Source organism: Rhinatrema bivittatum, chromosome 7 (assembly GCF_901001135.1).
Source record: "Rhinatrema bivittatum chromosome 7, aRhiBiv1.1, whole genome shotgun sequence".
Taxonomy (NCBI): domain Eukaryota; kingdom Metazoa; phylum Chordata; class Amphibia; order Gymnophiona; family Rhinatrematidae; genus Rhinatrema; species Rhinatrema bivittatum.
Genome location: NC_042621.1, coordinates 96,969,450 through 96,989,959, shown reverse-complemented (window position 1 = coordinate 96,989,959; position 20,510 = coordinate 96,969,450). Strand labels below are relative to the sequence as shown.

The window sequence follows — 20,510 nt, the reverse complement described above, 5'->3', positions numbered from 1 at the left end:
TTATGCCATGGTGCCATGGTGTTTTATTGAGCTCAACATACAGATTTCAGATTGTTGAAAACACCACAGCTAAACGTATCTTTAGGAAGCAGAAATATGATCATGCAATCCCCCTTCTACAGGACCTCCACTGGATCCTTATTTCTAGTCATGTGCAATTCAGAACTGGTTCTTTAGGAGCACCCTCCCTTACTTGGCAAATTTAGTTACTTCTTTCTGACCGGGATGCTCCCTTCATTCTTCCCACTTGGAATTACTTAGAATTCCATTAGCCAGCAAGATCCACCTGGAACATACCTGAGAAATTTATGAGAATTTATGAAACTCACTTCTGATTTCCCTGTGTTTGGAAAGAGATTTTCCTGCAAATTTAGGAAAAACCTCAAAACTTGGTTCTTCTCTCCAGCCTTTGATAACTGATTTATTTTTGGATGTTAGCCTTACACTGTACCTAACACCTTTGATTGTCTTTCTCCTATTTTAATTTTTTTGTTATCACTTTTTATTTTTACTGTTTTATAATATCAGTTGTTTCTTTTATTTTTATTGTTTTCCTTTTATAATATGTAACTCCTCTGGGCAGTTTTCAGCTGTATTATATATCACTTTGATTTTTTTTTTTTTTATATGCAAGAAAGGCCATTAAATCAAAACCAATAACAAAGGCAACTAAATTCTTTCCAGCTTTGTACAGAGTGCTAACCCAGCAATGAAATAGTTAGGCAAGTTAAAGTTTGAGCGTGGAACCACACCCTGATTCAGTATCAGAACTACTGATTGCTTTGTGTGCTCCATGGACTGGGACAGTGTCACCTTACTGAAGTACAGTGTCTCCACAGCTGACATTCACACTTCTGACAACTACTCCTGAAGTACCCTGGCTCTATGAAATATGCATCACCCGGGGAAGCGGTGACTAGGCTGGCTGGTGTTTCTGGGAATCCATTTTTTCCAGGTAAGAATCCAGTTCTTGGTTTAGGGTCATTGTCCTCACCCTATTACCATGGTGATGATGATAGCGCTTCCAATTTCCTATAGGTGCAGAGCTCAGGTTTCAAAAACTTGTAAGGCAAGGGTGAGTGCGCCTTCACACCTGGTCCCTACGAGTCCAAAAAAAAAAAAAAAAAAGCCTCTCTAAAGAATGGGGTGGGAGAAGGGGCTATGGAGGGTCCCACAGCTACTCTGACCCCCCCAGGCTTCTCCACGCAGGAATGGCTGCAATGCCAACTGGCAGGGCACGGTGCAGGCAACTCCACATCTCTTGCACTTCCTCCCTCTCCACGGAAAATGGCATTGGAGGACTGACTACAGGGGGGTGGGGGGGGGGGGTTTTATGGTTTGCTTTCCCCCCATTCTGCTCCTGCGGGGGGGGGGGGGGTCTTGTAGGAGCGTGGACTGAACGAGGCTTTAAAGCAGCTCCCTGTTCAAGCAGCAGCAGCGCTGTCAAAAACGGAGTTGCTAACCGAATTGGCCGTTTAAGAACCGCGAGGATGGCTTTCCACTGTTCTTGTTTGTGTTTAATATCTGGTGCGACGTTAGGGGTCAAAGATTCGGAGAGAGGCCACGTCCGTTTGTGCAGTCCCAGCAATACGAATCATAAGTAAACCGGAGTGCAGTTAGGGCGAGCGCGGTCAGAGCCACACGCAGGGGCCACCCTGAGGCACGTACAACAGGTAGGCGGCAGCACTTAATAAGGAGGCTTTCTAAAAAAAAAAAACAAAAAACTGGAGAGCGTGTTAATAAAAGGGACATGTCTTTTTGTTTAAAGAAAGTGTAAATATATCAGGAAACCGAGGAATGAAAGCAACAGAACCAAAATTCAAGCGAGTCGGTGTCTGTGAAGACTGCATCCAGTCCTGCTGCTGCAGGAGCAGCATTTTCTATGGTTGTTTTTCCAGTCTCCTTCAGGCAGCAGAATATTATTTAGAAACAATGCGCCTGGCTTGTCAGTGCCTCATGCAGAGCAAGGTTTCAGATAACCTGGTTAATTATTGTATTATTAGCAGTCAGTAATGTCCATTGGCTATCAGAGTCCAGGGAGCCTTACCGACATGGAGGAGGGTGGGGTGGGGGTGTTTCCGTCAGCAGAAGGATTCACAGCTGCCAAGTGACCCAGTTTCTGGCGGGAGACGTTAGGCCACTTTTGGCTTTTGACTACCCTGCTGACACGTGGTTTGCTTTTAATGCTATTTGTGGGGGAATTTAATGCAGAAAAAATATATATCTATATATATAACTAAGCGTTCATTCGTTTTTGGAAACTTTATTTACTATATAATCCGTTTCTGAGCTTCTCCTTATCCAGTATTGGATTATTAATATGAACATATTATATTGATTTTCATCTTTTTTTTCCCCTCTGTGATGTTTTTGCTTATTTTCTAGTCAAGTAAAAATGTACTGCTTGTAATCTTAAAATGAAGTAAAAGTTTTAAAAAATTACAAATTCTGTACACCATATTGTCAAAACAATACCACATAATCAATGTCTGAGTAATAATGAATTTAAACTCCAATAGAAAAAAAAATATTTCTTAAAGACTCAGGAGAGCTACATTTTTGGTGTAGAATCCCCCCAAGGAGCACTGGAATTGTGCCCAGAGCTAGGTTTCTGTTTTTTCTGTGGATTTTAATTTGGCAAACCTTGAAGCTTAAGAGCGGAGTCGACTTCTTACAACCTCCAATATTTGAGGCAACACAGCGATGCCCATGTTTTTTTTTGCCACAAATATTAGAAGCTGCAAGCAGACAGCGCTGCCGGCAGCTCAGAGTTCCTGGCAAATTCTGCAGGCTTGTCAAATTAAAATCCACAAAATCCAAAAGCCCTAACCATAAGGCAGTAGACCACTTACTCTCTCACCACTCCGCCAATTTTCTCTCCCCCCCCCTGCTCCCCCGCATATTACTACTAATAGATATTTATACAGTGCTGCAAGGCAGGCACGGTGCTGTACAGATAAACAGACAGCCTATGTTCTGTGGAGCTTACAGCCTAGTCAAGACAAAATGTTGGGGGCGGGTGCTATATTAGTGGAGCAGGGGGTCTCCATCTTCCAAAGTCTAAACAAGAAAAGAGGGGGAAGGGAGGGGGGAGATGGATATGCTTTTGAAGACAATTTCACTATTCTGCTAACTGAAGTGAGTTGCATACAAACATAGTTCTTGCAGATGGAATATAGCCAAGATGTTTCACTAGCGCTGTTCTTCCTTCTTTTTCCCCTTTGCTCCCTTTGGCTTTCTTACAGAAGAATCTGTAGAAGACACTTATTTGACAGAAAATCTCATAGCAGGAACAACTTTAGGTCCTGATGCACAAAGCATTTGTTCCAAAGACACAAAATTGTACTAAACCCTTACCACATCACGCCCTTAAGAAAGAGTGTGGTTATTACCATAATTAACACTTTTGTAAACACGGAGGTCTGTAGCATTAGATATATGCAGTGCCACACAGGAACACTGTTACAATTCAATGAATTGGTGAACCCTTGGCCACAATGATAAGATGTTTAAAGGGCTTACCACAGTTCCTCGTTGGCGGGAGATGGTCCTCAGGGATGGTAACCAGGTGATGAGGTTGTGCCAGTGGAGCAGCGGCTAGGCAGATAGTATGGAAGAGTTCAAGACAGTCCAGGGTCAAAGGCAGGTGGCAGGCAAGGCAAAGTCCAATATCCGAAGCAGGGTCAAAGGCAGGCAGTAGGCAAGGCAAAGTCCAATATCTGAAGCAGGGTCAAAGGCATCTGGCAGGCAAGGCAGAGTTCAATATCCAAAGCAGAAACAAAGGCAGGCAAGTGAGCAGAAGACACACACCAAACTGGACCTATTGCAAGGCACTGTAGAACCCTTAAAGGCCTCCTTAAATAGTCCTGGACAGGAAGTAGTTCCTGGGAGCTTAGAATGACTTCCTGCCATGGCTCCTATAACTGGGGGGAGGAGTCAAGCGCCTGCATCTGACTGAGGCTGTTCCTGCAGGAGCAGTGCTGCCAGCCTCCTGCTGTTTCTGCCGTCGATGATGGCGCAGGGAGCGCCGAGGAGCCCTGTATCTGCCGCTGCCGACGGCAGCCTGAAGAGCTTTGAAGCAGCCGCGATGCAGGGACCGGTTTGCCGGTTCCCTGCTGCGGCTGTTGCTGCCGGTAAGTGCAGCTGTTCTAGGGGATCGGTCACTGCTTTCCCGGATAAGCAGTATGAAAATTCACAAGGAGTTTTTTGTCCAATATATCCTTCATGGGTTCCCACGAATTTTCCTTCGGGCCGTACCCTTCCCAGGCTATGAGGTACTCCCAATGCCTCTTTCGACGGTGAACATTCAGGATCTCTCTTACTTGGTACGTCTCTTCTTCCTCTGTGGATAATTCCTGGGGAGAAGGCAGCTTACGAGTAGGCCATGAAAGGTTCACCGGTTTCAAAAGGGAAACATGTAAAACATTATGTATTTTAAATGTTGGAGGAAGACGCAGTTGATAAGGGACAGGAGTGATCTGTCTCAGAATTGGAAAAGGACCCACGTAACATGGGGCTAGCCTCATGGAAGGCACCTGTAATCGTAAGTTGCGGGTGCTAAGCCAAACTTTTTCTCCAACCTTAAGCTGAGGTGCTGGCCGTCGATGTTTATCTGTGGTATTCTTAGTTCTTTGAGCAGCCTGGCAGATCATGGTTTCAATCTGAGTCCATAATGCATGGAGATCCTGCGCTGTCATCTGAGCAGCTGGGGAAGGAACAAATAAAGGTATCGAAAGAGGAGGAAGCGGTTGTTTCCCATAGACACAGAGAAGAGCGAGGATCCTGTAGCAGCATTGCCATGACTATTATGGGAGAATTCTGCCCATGGGAGAAGGTCGGCCCAATCGTCCTGACGTTCGTTCACAAAGGCTCTTAAAAAGGTCTTTAATATGCGGTTAGTTCGTTCAGTTTGTCCATTGGCCTGGGGGTGGTAGCCTATGGTAAAATCCAATTTAATCTCAAATTTACTGCACAAAGACCACCAATATTTAGCCGTGTACTGGGTTCCACGGTCTGAAACAATATGGCGAGGTAATCCTTGTAATCGAAAAATGTGTGTTGTGAACAACTTGGCCAGTTCTGGAGTGGAGAGTAATGCTGGGAGGGCGATAAAGTGGGCCATTTTAGAAAAATGGTCAATGACCACCCAAATCATCTGATTCCCATTGGAAATAGGTAAATCTACCACAAAATCGGTAGCAATATGAGTCCAGGGTTCCTTGAGTGCAGGTAGAGGCTGTAACAAACATCAAGGTCATCCTTCCGGAGTTTTCTGCTGGGTGCAGGTTGGGCACGAGTCCACATAGGCTCTCACATCCTGGTACATCAATGTCCACCAATAATATCTTCGGAGGAGCGAGAGGGTTCGAGCTCGATCTGGATGTCCAGCCACTTTAGAATCATGGTCCCATTCCAACAAGCGTTGTCATAACTGGGTTGGAATGACAGTTTCCCCCAGGGGAACTATATGAGTAGTGACCACCAGGATGCGTGCTGGATCGATAATGAAGCCTGGTGGGTCTGGATAATCTTCGGCCTCAGAGGCGCGAGAGAGGGCGTCTACTCTGATGTTTTTGGTGGCTGGTCAGGAAATCAAAACGGTTAAAAAATAAGGACCAGCGCGCTTGACGGGGATATAGATGTTGGGCTTGACGAAGATGTTCTAGATTCTTATGGTCGGTATAGTCCGTAATGGTATGTTTTGCTCCCTCCAACCAATGTTGCCAAGCCTCAAAAGCCAGTTTTATGGCCAGGAGCTCCTTATCCCCGATACCATATCTTTTTTCAGCAGCAGAGAATTTGCGAGAAAAATAGGAACAAGGGTGGAAAGCCCCCTTAGTAGAAATTTGACCCAAGACATCCCCAACAGTAGTAGAGGAGGCATCCACTTCTAAAACAAAAGGACATGCAGGATCCAGATGGTGAAGGCAGGTTTCAGAAACAAAGGCCTTCTTTAGCCTGGAAAAAGCGTCCACTGCCTCCATAGACCACTCCTTGGATTTGACTTCTTTTCCAGTTAATGCGGTCAATGGAGCAACTAATTGGGAGTAATGAGGAATGAAGTGCCTGTAAAAATTGGTAAAACCCAAGAATCATTGCAGGGAGTGCAGACCGGAAGGCTGGGGCCAGTCCCGAATGCAGGCCACTTTATCTGGATCCATTTGGAACCCAGTATTGGAAATAATGTATCCCAAAAATGGCAAGGACTTGGCTTCAAAAATACATTTTTCCAACTTAACATAAAGCTTGTGAGCTTGCAGATGTTGCAGTACTTATTGGACATTATAGCGGTGAGATTGAAGATCTCGGGAGAAAATCAGTACATCATCCATATACACAACTACTTTATTGTACAATAGATCCCGAAAAATTTCATTCATCATAGACTGGAAAACTGCAGGTGCATTGCACAGTCCGAAGGGCATTACTAAATATTCAAAATGTCCCTCCCGAGTATTAAAAGCAGTCTTCCATTTGTCGCCAGGTCTGATGCGGACTAAGTTATATGCCCCTCGTAGATCAAGTTTTGTGAACACTTGGGCGCCCTGTAACCGGTCCAATAATTCTGGAATGAGGGGCAATGGCTAACGATCATTCCTGGTTATGGCATTCAAGCCTCGATAATCTATGCAGGGCCGTAAAGTACCATCTTTTTTGGCCACAAAGAAAAAACCGGCTCCGGTCAGCAATGTTGATGGGCGAATGAATCCCCGGTCTAAATTTTCCTAGATGTATTGGGCCATAGCCTGAGTCTCAGGAAGTGATAATGGATACACCCTTCCTTGAGGAGGTATGGTCCCAGGAAGCAGATTGATGGCACAATCAAACTGCTGATGTTCAGGTAGAATTTCTGCATTTTCTTTGGAGAATACATCAGCATAATTGGTGTATTGGAAAGGGAGATCTCCTGAGGTGGTAGCAAGACAGATGGTGAGAGGACGTGTCCTGGAAGAAAGCATTGCTGTTGACATCGTGAGCTCCATTTGGTTAACTGAAATATCTCCCAATCGATCTTGGGGAGAATGTTTTTGGAGCCATGGCATCCCTAGAATGACTGGATGAACAGCCTTGTCAATGACTGAAGGGAGATCTTTCCATATGTAGTATACCAGTCCTGAGGCGCACCGGAAGTGTAGTCCGAAGGATTTGTCCAGGAAGTGGATTTCTCTTGTAGTGCAGTAGGGAAACCAAGGTATTCGACCAGATTACTCATAATAAAATTCCCTCCTGCCCCAGAATCCAGAAGAGCCAAGGCAGAGAATTCTTGCCAGTTTTGAATCAATGTTACAGGAAGAATAAGCTGGGAAGCAGAGCCAGTAAAACCTAGAACCATCTCCCTGATTGGTTTTAGGCTCTGAAGTTTCCCCCTTTCTCAGGACAGTTGGTCAGAAAATGCCCTTTTCCAGCACAGTACAAACATAAGCCTTGAGTTCGGTGATGCCGTCTTTCTTCGGTCATTAAAGGACTCCTCCCTAATTGCATAGGTTCTTCTGGCTGAAGGCTCGCACTGTCAAGCCCCAGCAGTAGGCTGGGGGCTTGACAGTGGCCTGGAGAAGGAGGGTGCCAGAGTGATTGGTCTACATGGCCCACGCAATTCCCTGGAGCATTGCTGAAGATGCCGATCGATTTTGCCAGCTAGATCAATCAGACCATCCAAAGAATCAGGGAGATCTTGAGCAGGCAACTCATCTTTGATTCGGGTGGCTAGTCCTTCCAAAAAAATACTCCGTAAACTGTCCTCTTGCCAATTTAATTCGGTAGCCATTGTCCGAAACTCGATGGCATAATCAGATAATGTACGAGCGCCTTGACGTAGATGAAGAATATCTGACCCTGTAGCCGCCAAATGACCGGGATCATCAAACGTCCATTTAAAAACCTGGAGGAAATGTTGAAGAACCTAAAGAATTGGCTTTCACTTCTCCCATAGCGGGGATTCCCAGGCCAGACACTTGCCGTCTAACAATGAAAGTATGGTCTTTACTGTATCCGAAGGAAACTGAGCTGGTTGCAGTGAAAAGTGCATTGAACACTGATTGAGAAAACCTCGACATTGTGCTGGATCACCTGCGTACCGGGGAGAGGCCAGTAATCGAATGGGAGAGGTGCTGGGTGTTGGAATGGCTGGTGATCCACTGGGAATTTCAGAGGCGTCTAACCGGGAGTTCAGACGTTGTAGGGATGCCGTCAGGGAGTCTAGGCATTGCTGCTGTATTCTTAAAGCTAGGCCTGGAATAGCCTACAGACCAAAGAGGTCCATCGGGTCCATGGCCTTGCAATCTGTTATGATTCAATGAATTGGTGAACCCTTGGGACGCAACGATAAGATGTTTAAAGGGCTTACCACATTTCCTCGTTGATGAGAGATGGACCTCAGGGATGGTAACCAGGTGATGAGGTTGTGCCAGCGGAACAGCGGCTAGGCAGATAGTATGGAAGAGTTCAAGACAGTCCAGGTTCAAAGGCAGGCGGCAGGCAAGGCAAAGTCCAATATCCAAAGCAGAATCAGAGGGCAGGCAAGCGAGGCAGAAGACACACCAAACTGGACCTGTTGCAAGGCACTGTGGAACCCTCAAAAGCCTCCATAAATAGTCCTGGACAGGAAGTGGTTCCTGGGAGCTTAGAATGACTTCCTGCATGGCTCCTATAACTGGGGGGAGGAGCCAAGCGCCTGCGTCCGACAGAGGCCGTACCTGCAGGAGCAGTGCTGCGAGCCTCCTGCTGTTTCTGCCGTCGATGATAGCAGCACGGGGGCGCCGAGGAGCCCTGCATCTGCCGGTTTGCCAGTTCCCTGCTGCGGCTGTCGCTGCCAGTAAGTTCAGCTGGTCTAGGGGATTGCCCACCGCCGATCGCAACAAACACACAGGAGACATTCCCACTCTGCTGATCTTACCCTCTGGCCAAGAAACTCATGAACTGTGACTGCTTGTGAAGGTGTGACCCTGAAATCTCTCCTTAACCAGTGCTGGACCAGTGTAGCCTGGTCCACCTTAAAAACTAGAGAAACAGATAGCTCTTTGGCCAGGTTGGAAGTAGGAATAAGGGCATAGGCCTAGAGGGAAACAAAGAGGCCCTGAGTTCCAAGGAGAAGGCAACTCTTGTAAGATTGCTGTTCTGAATGTCAGTGCTGTACTTATGTTTATGCCATTGGAAGTAAGCAGTTTGGATGCTGTTACTGTTTTGTGCTATAAATAAACATTCGTTAAGAAAGACAATTGGAGTCGGTGTGCTTCATGTCTCCAGCCTAAGTTTGCTTGGTAACGTCACATATAGTGTCAGAAGTCTGATTTCTGTGCTAAGTGAGTTGCTCAGATTTAGCACAGAACAAATTAGCTGGAATTCTTTTTTTTGACCACAGAGAAGAATATCCTGGGACCTGTCTGCAAAAGTAGCTTTAAAAGTATTACTGCAGGCTAAGGGGAGTAGCTCCATTTGGCTAGAGAGGGTCTGTATAGTGAGTTAGAGCTGAACAAATAAGGTTTTCTTTCTTTCTTTCTTTTCCTCCTGCTTATAAAAGAAAAGAAAAGCTTAACAGGATGGGGGTTCTTTAAAAGCAAACCTTTCATGTCTCTGATAGCCTTGTTTGTGCTAGAGCACAACTGAGCATAAGATGCATGCTTTACTGCACACCCTCCTGAAGGGACAGAGGCAACTGGAAGAGAGCTTAATAATGAACTTCCCAGAACAGAGGTCTGGTAATTAGGTGAATTAGAAATTGCTGTAAATAAATAAATAAATAAATACACCAGATTTCTTGGGCACATACCTGAAAAGAGCTTGAAACAGGTTTTGCACTCCTAACTGCCAGCCTATCAGAAGGCTAGAGAGGCTCAGTACACCTGAAAGCAGAGGAAGCATAGCAACCCTCTGACTTATCTGACTAGGGGGTGCCCCATTCAGGAGCATGAAAACCTAGAGGTACAAGAGGAAGAGAAAGGGCAGCATGGCTGAGGCCCATCCTGATTTGCCCAGAGAGAGACTGGAGGACGGCATGACCAGAAGGCCTGGCGAAGAGCCAGAGGAGCCAGTAAAATGCACTGCTAGAGCAGACAGAGGAAATGAATACAGAACCGCAAGAAAAGAGGCTGGAAGCCAGGTAAATGAACCTCTAGTGACTGTGGCTCGTGTGCAAGGAAGCCTGTGGTGGAGTCTTATGGTACGGGTCTCGTTGAAACCAGTGGAGAGGCAGGCAAGCCCTGAAGAGGTGCAACCACAAAGCAAGGTGGTAAAAGTGACTACAACTGGCCTCGGCCCAGCAAAGCCAGATCGAGATGTGGGGAAAAACATTGGGGACCCCCTCCCCCCTCGCCAGACTAGCCCTGATAATTAGGAAAAGAGTTGCTTCAGGGTGAAGATAAAACAGAAGCAGAAACAATAGAGAGGTGTTACAGAGATGCCTGAAAAGGATGTGAGAAAGAGGTGGAGAAAACTGTTGGTAGTGAAGCAAATGGAAAAGAGAAACATTCTCTTATCCGTGCAGAAACACAGACTGCTAAAGAGCATAAGTAAGAAGAAATAGAGACTGTGACAGGGGGCAAGGAAGAAATACAAACCATAGAGCAAGGGGAAAAGAAGCTGCCACCTGGAAATCCTGAAGAGGAAAAGAGATTTATCCTAGGAGAGAGATCTAGGCATCATAGTGGATAATACATTGAAAGTGTTGGCCCAGTGTGCTGTGGTGATGAAAAAAGCAAACTGAATGTTAGGAATTATTAAGAAGGGAATGGAAAATAAAACAGAGGATATCATAATGCCTCTGTATCGCTCCATGGTGAGGCCGCACCTTGAATACTGAGTGCAGTTCTGGTCACTGCATCTCAAAAAGGATATAAGTGCACTGGAGAGAGTGCAGAGAAGGGCAACCAAAGTGATAAGGGGCATGGACCAGCTCCCATAAGAGGAAAGGCTAAAGAAGTTGGGGCTGTTCAGTTTGGAGAAGAGACGACTGAGGGAGGGATATAATAAAAGTCTACAAAATCATGAAAGGACTTGAACAAGTTAATGTAAATCAGTTATTTACTCTCTCAGATAATAGAAGGACCACGGGGCACTCCATGAAGTTAGCAAGTAGCACATTTAAAACAAATCAAAGAAAATTCTTTTTCACTCAGCGCATAGTTAAGCTCTGGAATTCATTGCCAGAGGATGTGGGTACAGCAGTTAGTGTAACTGAGTTTAAAAAAAGGTTTCGATATGTTCCTAGAGGATAAATCCATAAATTGCTATGACGGTAATTAATAAGCATTAGTAGGTTGTGATCTATCTATGATTTCGGTACTTGCCAGGTACTTGTGACTTGGATTGGCCACTATTGGAAACAGGATACTGGGCTTGATGGACCTTTGGTTTGACCCACTATGGCATATCTTATGCTCTTATGTTCTTATGTAAAGCAGCAGCATCCTAAAGGTTACAAGGAAGTCCCTCACAGGAGGGGTTCCAGAAAGAATGTGCTTTGTGGAGGAGGATTGGAACTCAGAGCTTCTTATGGACTCATGCAAGATAGTATTGGTTAAATGGGCTGTTGTTACATTGAATAACAGAAAAAGTGGGATGCTTAATTGACCAGATGTATGTTAATCTATAGGAGGACAGTGGGAAAAAGGTCTTTTCCCTGGGTTTAATTGGCAAGCTTTTTGGGGAATATCATAAAAAACATGTAAAATTGAAAGGACCTATAGACACAGGAGGGCTTGCTTCATCCCAAACCATCAATGTGGGGAAAGGGTCAGCCCAAGTTCAGGCCAGGGTGGCAAGATGGAGGGCGAAGTCACTTCCCTGGAAGGTATCCAGGAGGAGTAAGGAAACTTGACCCAACAGATCCAAGCTAAGAGGGAGGGTATGTAAAGGAGTGACCCTGAAAACCCTACTTAACCAGTGCTTACCTTAAAAAAACTAGAGGAACAGGCAGCTCTGTGGGTGGGTCCCCTGAGAGCAGGAATAAGGGTGTAGGCCCAGAGGGGAACAGAGAGACCCCAGGTTCCCAGGAGAAGGCAGCTCCTGTAAGATTGCTGTCTTGAAGTGAATGCTTACTTATGTTTATGCTGCTGGAGGTAAGCTGTTATTATTTTATGTTATCATAAACATTTGTTAAGAAAGAAGGCAGTAGTGTGCTTCATGTCCCCAGCCTAAGTTTGCTCAGCTATGTCACACTGCCATAGAAATTTATTTATTTATTTGTTACATTTATAATCTGCAGCATCCACCGTTGTTGATCTGTGCGGCTTACAGCATAAACATACATAATCTTTATCATGTCACAAACAGTTTGGTTGATCAACAGGGGTACATGGCCAGTGGAAGTACTAGGTGGACTAGGCGACTGCCTAGAATGCCATAGGTTTGGGGGTGGCTGCTTAGTACTTCTACCGGCCCTGCTCAGACATCACCTTTAGACAGCAGAGCAACTTTGGGACTCTTGGCTAGTGGCAAGACTGTGGCGATTGGGCCTCCTTCGGCCTGACCCCATCGTGGTTGGAAGAGTAAGTGGTGTTGCTTGGGCTGCAGAGGCGGGAAGAAAGAGGCCCAATCACAGTGGTACAAAGGAGCTGGAAGGACACTGGACCTGCAGGCCGGAAGAAAGGACTCCGGAGGTCAAGCAGTGTCAGCTGGCCCGCATGGCCAAAGAGAGGAACAGCGGCAGAAAAGGAGCAGGAGCAGTGTCAGCCGCCAGTTGGCCCAAGAGAGGAGCAGCATTGACTGGGCCCATGCAGCAGTGGTGGCAGCAGAAAAAAGAGGAGCTCTGAGCATGGAGTAGCATCATCTGGGCCTGCACAGTCACAAACAGGAGAGAAAGAGGAGGTGTCTGCACCATGGGTCTTGCCTAAGGATGAAGATGCTACTGATGCTGCTGCTGCTGCTTATGTGTTTCTGGAGGGGGGAGGGAGAGTGAGAGTAGAGCATGAGTGTGTGTGTGTATATGTGAGATAGCAAAAGAGTGTGAGAGTGTGTGTGTGTGTGTGTGTGTGTATATGTGAGATAGCAAAAGAGTGTGAGAGTGTGTGTGTATGTGTGTGAGAGCATGAGAGTATGTACATATGTGTGTGTCTGTGTGTGTGTGTGTGAGGGAGAGAGAGACAGAGAGAGAGGGGAGAAAGTTTGTGTACCCCACCTCCACCTGCCACTAATGAAAACACAATCTCAGGGTGACTGGAAATCAAATGTTCCCAGGTATGAAGAGTGGAGAATTTTGTAATCCTTATTAGTTTTAATTATTAGTGGATCTTTATTGTGTCTGCTGTTTTGAAATATTTTACTTATCCCACCTTTCCTCTTATTCTATTCATTATGGGGCGGATTTTAAAAGCCCTGCTCGCGTAAATCCACCCGGATTTATGCGAGCAGGGCCTTGCGCGCCGGCGCGCCTATTTTCCATAGTCCCGGGGTTTTTTGTCGGGGGCGTGTCAGGGGGTGGGGCGTGTCAGGGGGTGGGGCCGATCGACGCAGCTTTTTGGGGGCGGGACGTGGCGTTTCGGGGGCAGGCCCGGGGGTGTGGTTTCGGCCCGGGGCGGTCCGGGGGCGTGGCCGCACACTCCGGAACCACCCCCGGGTCGCGTCTCGGCGTGCCAGCAGCCCGCTGGCGCGCGTGGATTTACTTCTCCCTCCGGGAGGCGTAAATCCGTGGACAAAGGTAGGGGGGGGTTTAGATAGGGCCGGGGGGGGTGGGTTAGGTAGAGGAAGGGAGGGGAGGGTGAAAGAGTTCCCTCCGAGGCCGCTCTGATTTCAGAGCGGCCTCGGAGGGAACGGAGGCAGGCTGCACGGCTCGGCACGCACCGGCTGCCCAAAATCGGCAGCCTTGCGCGTGCCGATCCTGGATTTTAGAAGATATGCGCGGGCTACGCGCGTATCTACTAAAATCCAGCGTACTTTTGTTTGCGACTGGTGCGCCAACAAAAGTACGCAAACGCACATTTTTAAAAAATCTACCCCTAATTGTTTTGAAATATTTTTTATTAGTATGGTTTTATTGTTATGATTGTTTTATGTTTCTTGATGTTTGATGTTTTATGAGGAATGGTGGTGATTTTGTTTTCCTATTGTTGCATTGCATACAGAGATACAGAGTCTGGCATATTTCCAGTTCAATTTTTGTCTGCATGTTTCTGTTTATAATTGATGGTCTCTTTATTCTATATTTGGTAATGATCTGTTTGTGTTTTTTATGTGTGACCAAGGTGAGGTATTCTGCTACCATCTAGTTTCTGTGTAAGGATCTGTAGTAGCCTGGTTTGTTCCGTTTTCCTGATAGGAGGAGTATTGTGTTCTAGGCCTGATATAATATTTGCATGGTGGCCTATTCAAAGGTAGGGTTGTTTCTGTTTGTGTGTTGGCAGTTACTGCTGTTTTGGTATATTATAATTGTAATTCAGTTTACTCATGGCTTTCTGAGTTCCAAGCGCACACCCATTACAATAGGCCTAATTACCATATGTGTTCCAAATGACTCTTTTGCAGGGTTTTCTGGTTGGTACTACAATAGTATATGTAAATATAATTAACATGTTGTAAGTGATTATTTTTAACTCAGAATGTCTTTTATCATGTAAAATCTACTATAAATGCATAATTTTTAACTGTTTGTGGGGAAATTGAGAAGGTTGGGGCGCAAGGCTATAAGATTCATCCAGGAAAGCTAATACCCTTGCACTGGCCCTGCAGGGATATCCTCAAGGACAGCCAGGTTAGGAACTGAAAACAGTGATAAGATGGGGTTTTAGGCTGGATTTGAAAATCTGCTATTACTGGCATCAGTATTTTTTATTTTATTTATTTATTTTTTATATACAGACATTCAATACGAGATATCACATCAGTTTACATTCAGGTACTGAAGGTATTTCTCTATCCCCTGAGGGCTTACAATCTAAGTTTTGTACCTGAGGTAATGGAGGGTAAAGTGACTTGCCCAAGGTCACAAGGAGCGACAGCGGGACTCGAACCCTAGTTAGCATGGGATCTTCTTGGTGTCTGGGTACTTGCCAGGTTCTTGTGGCCTGGTTTGGCCTCTGTTGGAAACAGGATGCTGGGCTTGATGGGCCCTTGGTCTGACCCAGCATGGCAATTTCTTATGTCCTTATGGCCACAGGGGGAGCATGACACACCAATGCAAGAGAACTGGTGATGGAAGAGAAGGGCACAAATAATAGCAACGCGCCTGAGGAACAGAGTTCAGGAGGATGCACATAGTGTTAGATGTTTATTTCAGCTGAGACGAACATAATAAGACATCAAATTACAAATACAAATAAAATACAACAACAGTTAACAGGGCATACTCAGAAAACTAATACATATTTAAAAAACCAAAACAAAACAGTTCATGTCAGCTAGCCGCAAACATAGCAGCAGCTCAGCTATCAAAAGATAGCAGCATAGATCCCCATCCTCGTCACGCTAACCCAAACCAAGATTAAAAACCCAGATCTTCGCCAATTTCCTGAAAGCAGTATAATCCTCTGGTTCCCAAATGGCTTTTGGTGGAAAATGTCAAAGATTTGGACCCCCAAAAGAAAAAGACTTTTATTTCAAGTTTCTTGAAGTTTAATCTCTTTTCGGGGAAGGAGGCAGAAATGCACTTCATGTGCCGCTCTCAGGGCTATAACTGGCTTATAAAGGAGAGGTAAAGAGGAGCTGCAGAGTGAAGATACTTTGTGCGTTTAAGTAGGGGAAGTTTGAGCGGAATGCAGAAGCGGATGAGGAGCCAGGGCAGTGACTTTAAGAAGAGGAGGGCTAGGCTACACGATCACAGTAATAATGGCAGAAGATAAGTTGTGCACCTGACCTGGGCTCGTGCTACCTGTTTTGCTGCCTTGTGCAAGTGATCACTATGCTGCCCCCTTTCCCCCAACACATGCCTACTGTAAATTCACAGGCTTCTCTTTTTTCCTTTTCAACAATAAACTTCTAAGTGTCTGAACACCGCTTACAGGTGGCTGAGCAGCAGAATTCAAGTAAGGTTTTTGGAGGGCATATCTGAGACCCTTGTGAGGCACCCCCTCAAGAATTATGCTGCCAAGGGAGAGGGGCTGCACAAGAAGAATAACCCCCACCTGCACCCGTGGGTATGAGTATCAGAGTGGGGGGTTGCGGGTTACGTTAGCAGCTCTGGGATAAATGATCCAAATGCCCCGATCCTCTCTTCTAGGGATCTCTGTGGTTCTCACTCCACACCTGGGAACAGTGTTCAGCAAAAAAATCACTTTACTGTAAACATTAACTTTTTTTTACTATGAACAGGTACGCAGAACAATACAGAAATGATAAAGCAAAAGAAGGGAAAATAATTATTAATAGCATGCATCCATAAGCCTGACAATCACAAATTGGCCAAATATTTGTCTAGTAAATTAAGCAACCTGCCCAGTCAACCAGGGCTATGAGCAACTTGAATTATCAGTAGCATTCTGTGGATTCTCTTGCACAGACTGCCCCTCTGGAAAACCTGAGGGTTACCCAAGACCTTAAGGGTAAATGTCATACCAGTGCAAAAAAGAATGTTTTACTGTTACTCTCATTAGTCCCCAGTCCAAGGAGTGTTTACACCCCCCCAAAAAAAGGAAAAATCACAAGAACGTTGGGCCCAGGTATAACTAAGAAAATGGTTGTTAAATCATAGTCAATGCAAGCTGTATAAGTTGAAAAGTAATGGCTCTCTCTGCGAAAACTCCAAGCTTATAGAGGCTTCAAACCAGGGGAAAACCAGCTGGTTCCCTGCCCTGATGCAGGGATTTAGAAATTCAGGGTAGGCCCCTACTTGGTTGGTAGCAAACAGCAGGGATTTATCATGTAGCTCACTGATGCAACTCTCTGGGCCCCCAGAAAGACAGCTGGAATCGCTGTATGGCTGCTGAGCAAAGTAGGATTACTTAGCTGAACAAGGTCCTGCAGGAGGAGGATGTAAACTCTCAGCTCTTGGACTCTCCTTCTGCTGTGCTCTGTCTCCTGGTAGCCATGGGCGAAGGGCAAGGAGGGATCCTAGCCCAAGCACAGCTCACTGCTTTCCTTCCCCTGCTGCTCCCTTTCTCCGATCTCCCACACAGCCTCGTGACTTTTTTTTGCTTGCTCCTCACTGATTGGTCTGAAGTTCTCTCCTCTCTCCGGGTAGTAAGCTGGCTTCCCATTGGCTCATTTTAGTAATTGAATCCCCTGTGCCTCTTGTAATCCAATAACGGCTGCTTTTTGCAAAAGCAGAAGTCTCATGCTGGATTTAAACTGAAACAGTTTTATTATGACATCTCTCTGCTCCATAGGGAAAAACAACAGTGCCCAGTTGTCCCCTTGCTGCAAATCTGGGATACAGTTGTCACCAGTCCAGTTATTATCTTTTGTCCTTTTATTTTTCTTGTCCCTGGGTTACACCATACCTCTCTGCGCCAGATAAGGTCTGGGGGCAGGGACCCAAATCAGGCAGTGTGGCCACACTTGCTACCAACAGTGAGCCAGCAGTTCATTTGGGGAAGGGGGGGGGGGGAGGAAGGGTTGTCCAATGGACTGTTACAATGAAATATTATGGCAATCTACTCTCAAAATGTACCTAAAAACATATTCTATACATTTTGTTATCACAATATAGTTCAGACTCAATACAAAAGCCTCAGGACTGGCAGGTATGTCCCGCATACAAGAGAATTAATTATTCACCAGAAAAAACAAATCAGCTAACAACATGTAAATTCTGTGTGGGAGACATATCCAAGTCAGAGACTTTGAACTAGGTCTCGGGATGTTTTACACCAATGATTTATTAATATTCTCTATAAGGCAATAAAAGTTTCCAACCTTTGGTATCACTGGCTTGATTTTCTGACCTTGCCTATCTTCTCTTTCCCTACTATTTCCTTCAGATTGGAGATGCTAATATTTTCTTTTCTTTCTCTTGTTTTGCTCTCTTGCTTTGCTCCTTTTCTCTCTTCCACCTGCTCTCTTTTCCCCATTCCTCCACTTTTTTCTCCTCTTTCTCCTATGTTCTCTCCTCCATGCCTTATCCATTTTTCCTCCTATATTATCTTCCTGGAGTCATTACCAGGAAGATAATACAGAAGGAAAATATCCACCCCAGTATCCAGGATCTTCTCTCTTCCTTCCCTTGTATCTGCAATCTCCTTTCTCTCCCGCTGTTCCCTATCATGTGTCCTTGTTCCCTTTCCCTCCACCCAAAAAGCAATTTGTTTCCCTCCCCCTCCATGTTTGATTCTCTCTTCCTCAGCCCTTCGTCCTCCTCTTCTCTTTGCCCTACCCCAATTCCCCAAACAGTGGCATCCCTAAAGTATTTGGCACCCAGGGCGGCTACTTCCTTTGGCACACCCCTGCCCCATATATAATTTTAAAATTTCCTAAACATCAATAAAATATTTAAAAATGGCAGACACATCAAATAACACCCAATAATTAAAACTAATTAGGATTTTAAACATCTTCCGCTCTCCATATCTGACATCTTAAGATTGTTGTAAACTGGGGGCACTCATGCACACATACAATATGCGCCCTCTCTAGCACACCCACACACACACATACATGCTTGGTGAGAGACAGAGGGAGCGTGTGTGTGTGTGAATGAGAGAGATAGAGGAAGCGTGAGTCTGAGACACACACACACTTCCTCTGTGTTTCTCTTTCAACACAGACATGATTCCTCTCTCTCTCTCACACACTAACACACACACATGCAGACAAAAACTGAGATGGAATCCAGATTCTGTATGCAGTGCAAACATGGAAAAGCAGAACATCACTATTTCTCAAAACAATACAATCAAGAAATATAAATCAGAATAGTAAAACCATACTAAATAATATACATATCAAAACAGCTGATGAATACAATTATCAAACACTAATAAAATATTTCAAAATAACAGACACATCACATCTAATAATTAAAACTAACAAGGATAAAAAAAATCTCTCGCTCTCTATACCTGGGAACTTTAGATTTCTAGTCATCCTGAGATTGTCGTGGATTGGAGGAGTGCACACAAACTTTAACCCCTCTCATACACATAAATACAGGCACACATGCACAGGCACAGCAGGCACTCTCTCATAGAAACCACACAGGCACTCACAGACACATACACTCACAGACACACACACACACAGGCACTTTCTCATACACACAGACACACACATGGACACCTTCACGTACACAGGCGCACACCCATATATATACACACACAAACACACACACACCCTTTCATAGACTCATCACATACAAAGTAGACTGGATTGGACCAGAACTGAACCAGAACTGAACTCTATATCACTCCATGGTGAGACCGCACCTTGAATACTGTGTACAATTCTGGTTGCTGCATCTCAAAAAAGATATAGTTGCGATGGAGAAGGTACAGAGAAGGGCAACCAAAATGATAAAGGGGATGGAACAGCTCCCCTATGAGGAAAGGCTGAAGAGGTTAGGGCTGTTCAGCTTGGAGAAGAGACGGCTGAGGGGGGGTATGATAGAGGTCTTTAAGATCATGAGAGGTCTTGAACGAGTAGATGTGAATCGATTATTTACACTTTCGAATAATAGAAGGACTAGGGGGCATTCCATGAAGTTAGCAAGTAGCACATTTAAGACTAATCAGAGAAAATTGTTTTCACTCAATGCACAATAAAGCTCTGGAATTTGTTGCCAGAGGATGTGGTTAGTGCAGTTAGTGTAGCTGAGTTCAAAACAGGTTTGGATAAGTTCTTGGAGGAGAAGTCCATTAACGGCTATTAATCAAGTTGACTTAGGGAATAGCCACTGCTATTAATTGCATCAGTAGCATGGGATCTTCTTAGTGTTTGGGTAATTGCCAGGTTCTTGTGGCCTGGTTTGGCCTCTATTGGAAAAAGGATGCTGGGCTTGATGGACCCTTGGTCTGACCCAGCATGGCAATTTCTTATGTTCTTATGAACCTTTTAGTGGACATGTACTGTATTTATTCACCATCCTCACAACTGATAGGTTATTAAAAGCTCCTTCAATTTTCCTCTAACAGTTTCTCAGGCCCCTTTAGTATATGTTCTGCAGTATGCCATAGTTTCAGATAGTCTGCTTACCAATGTTACATTTATCTCAACAGGAGTTCTCTCTCTCATTTTGGGGTGGCTCTCTAGTGCCTTGGTATTCTCAAGCAACACCTGGGATTTGGGACCACCAGTTCTCCATCTGCTACAGTGAGCAAGCTAGGCCTCTGAGCCTCCTTAGGGCTTACCATGGGCTCCCCTGCCACAGACACCCTGCTGCTAGGCCCCCAGTACTGCCAACTCCGCTATTGCTGCTGCTCTGGAACTAGACAGCAACCCCACCTTCAATTTGGTCCCATTCGCTGACCCTTCACTGTTTTGGGTACTCATAGGGCAAGCTGCGCGTCCTCCATTCCTCATCTCTTGCCAGGAAATTAGCAGTCTCCATGGCAGCTCTGGCTGCCTCACACACCTTCTGATAGGGTGGGCTCATTTCTGTGCCTCCTCTTGCCGGTGCATCTCCCGAACCTAGGAGATGATAGGCTTCCACAGCC

The 20,510-nt window shown here is 45.4% G+C and overlaps 1 protein-coding gene across 4 annotated transcripts in view; it reads left to right on the top strand.

Moving 5' to 3' along the window:
- The first annotated feature begins 657 nt into the window (after nt 1–657).
- Nucleotides 658–20,510, top strand: part of LOC115095289 (endonuclease/exonuclease/phosphatase family domain-containing protein 1-like) — a 135,344-nt gene continuing 115,491 nt past the window's right edge. For 3 of the 4 annotated variants that reach the window (XM_029608770.1, XM_029608768.1, XM_029608766.1), the window contains exon 1: nt 1,400–1,673. The gene's annotated coding sequence lies outside the window, so the exon portion shown is untranslated. Of the gene's footprint in view, nt 956–1,399; nt 1,674–20,510 lie in introns of those variants that run through there. The other variant, XM_029608767.1, reaches the window with a different exon arrangement.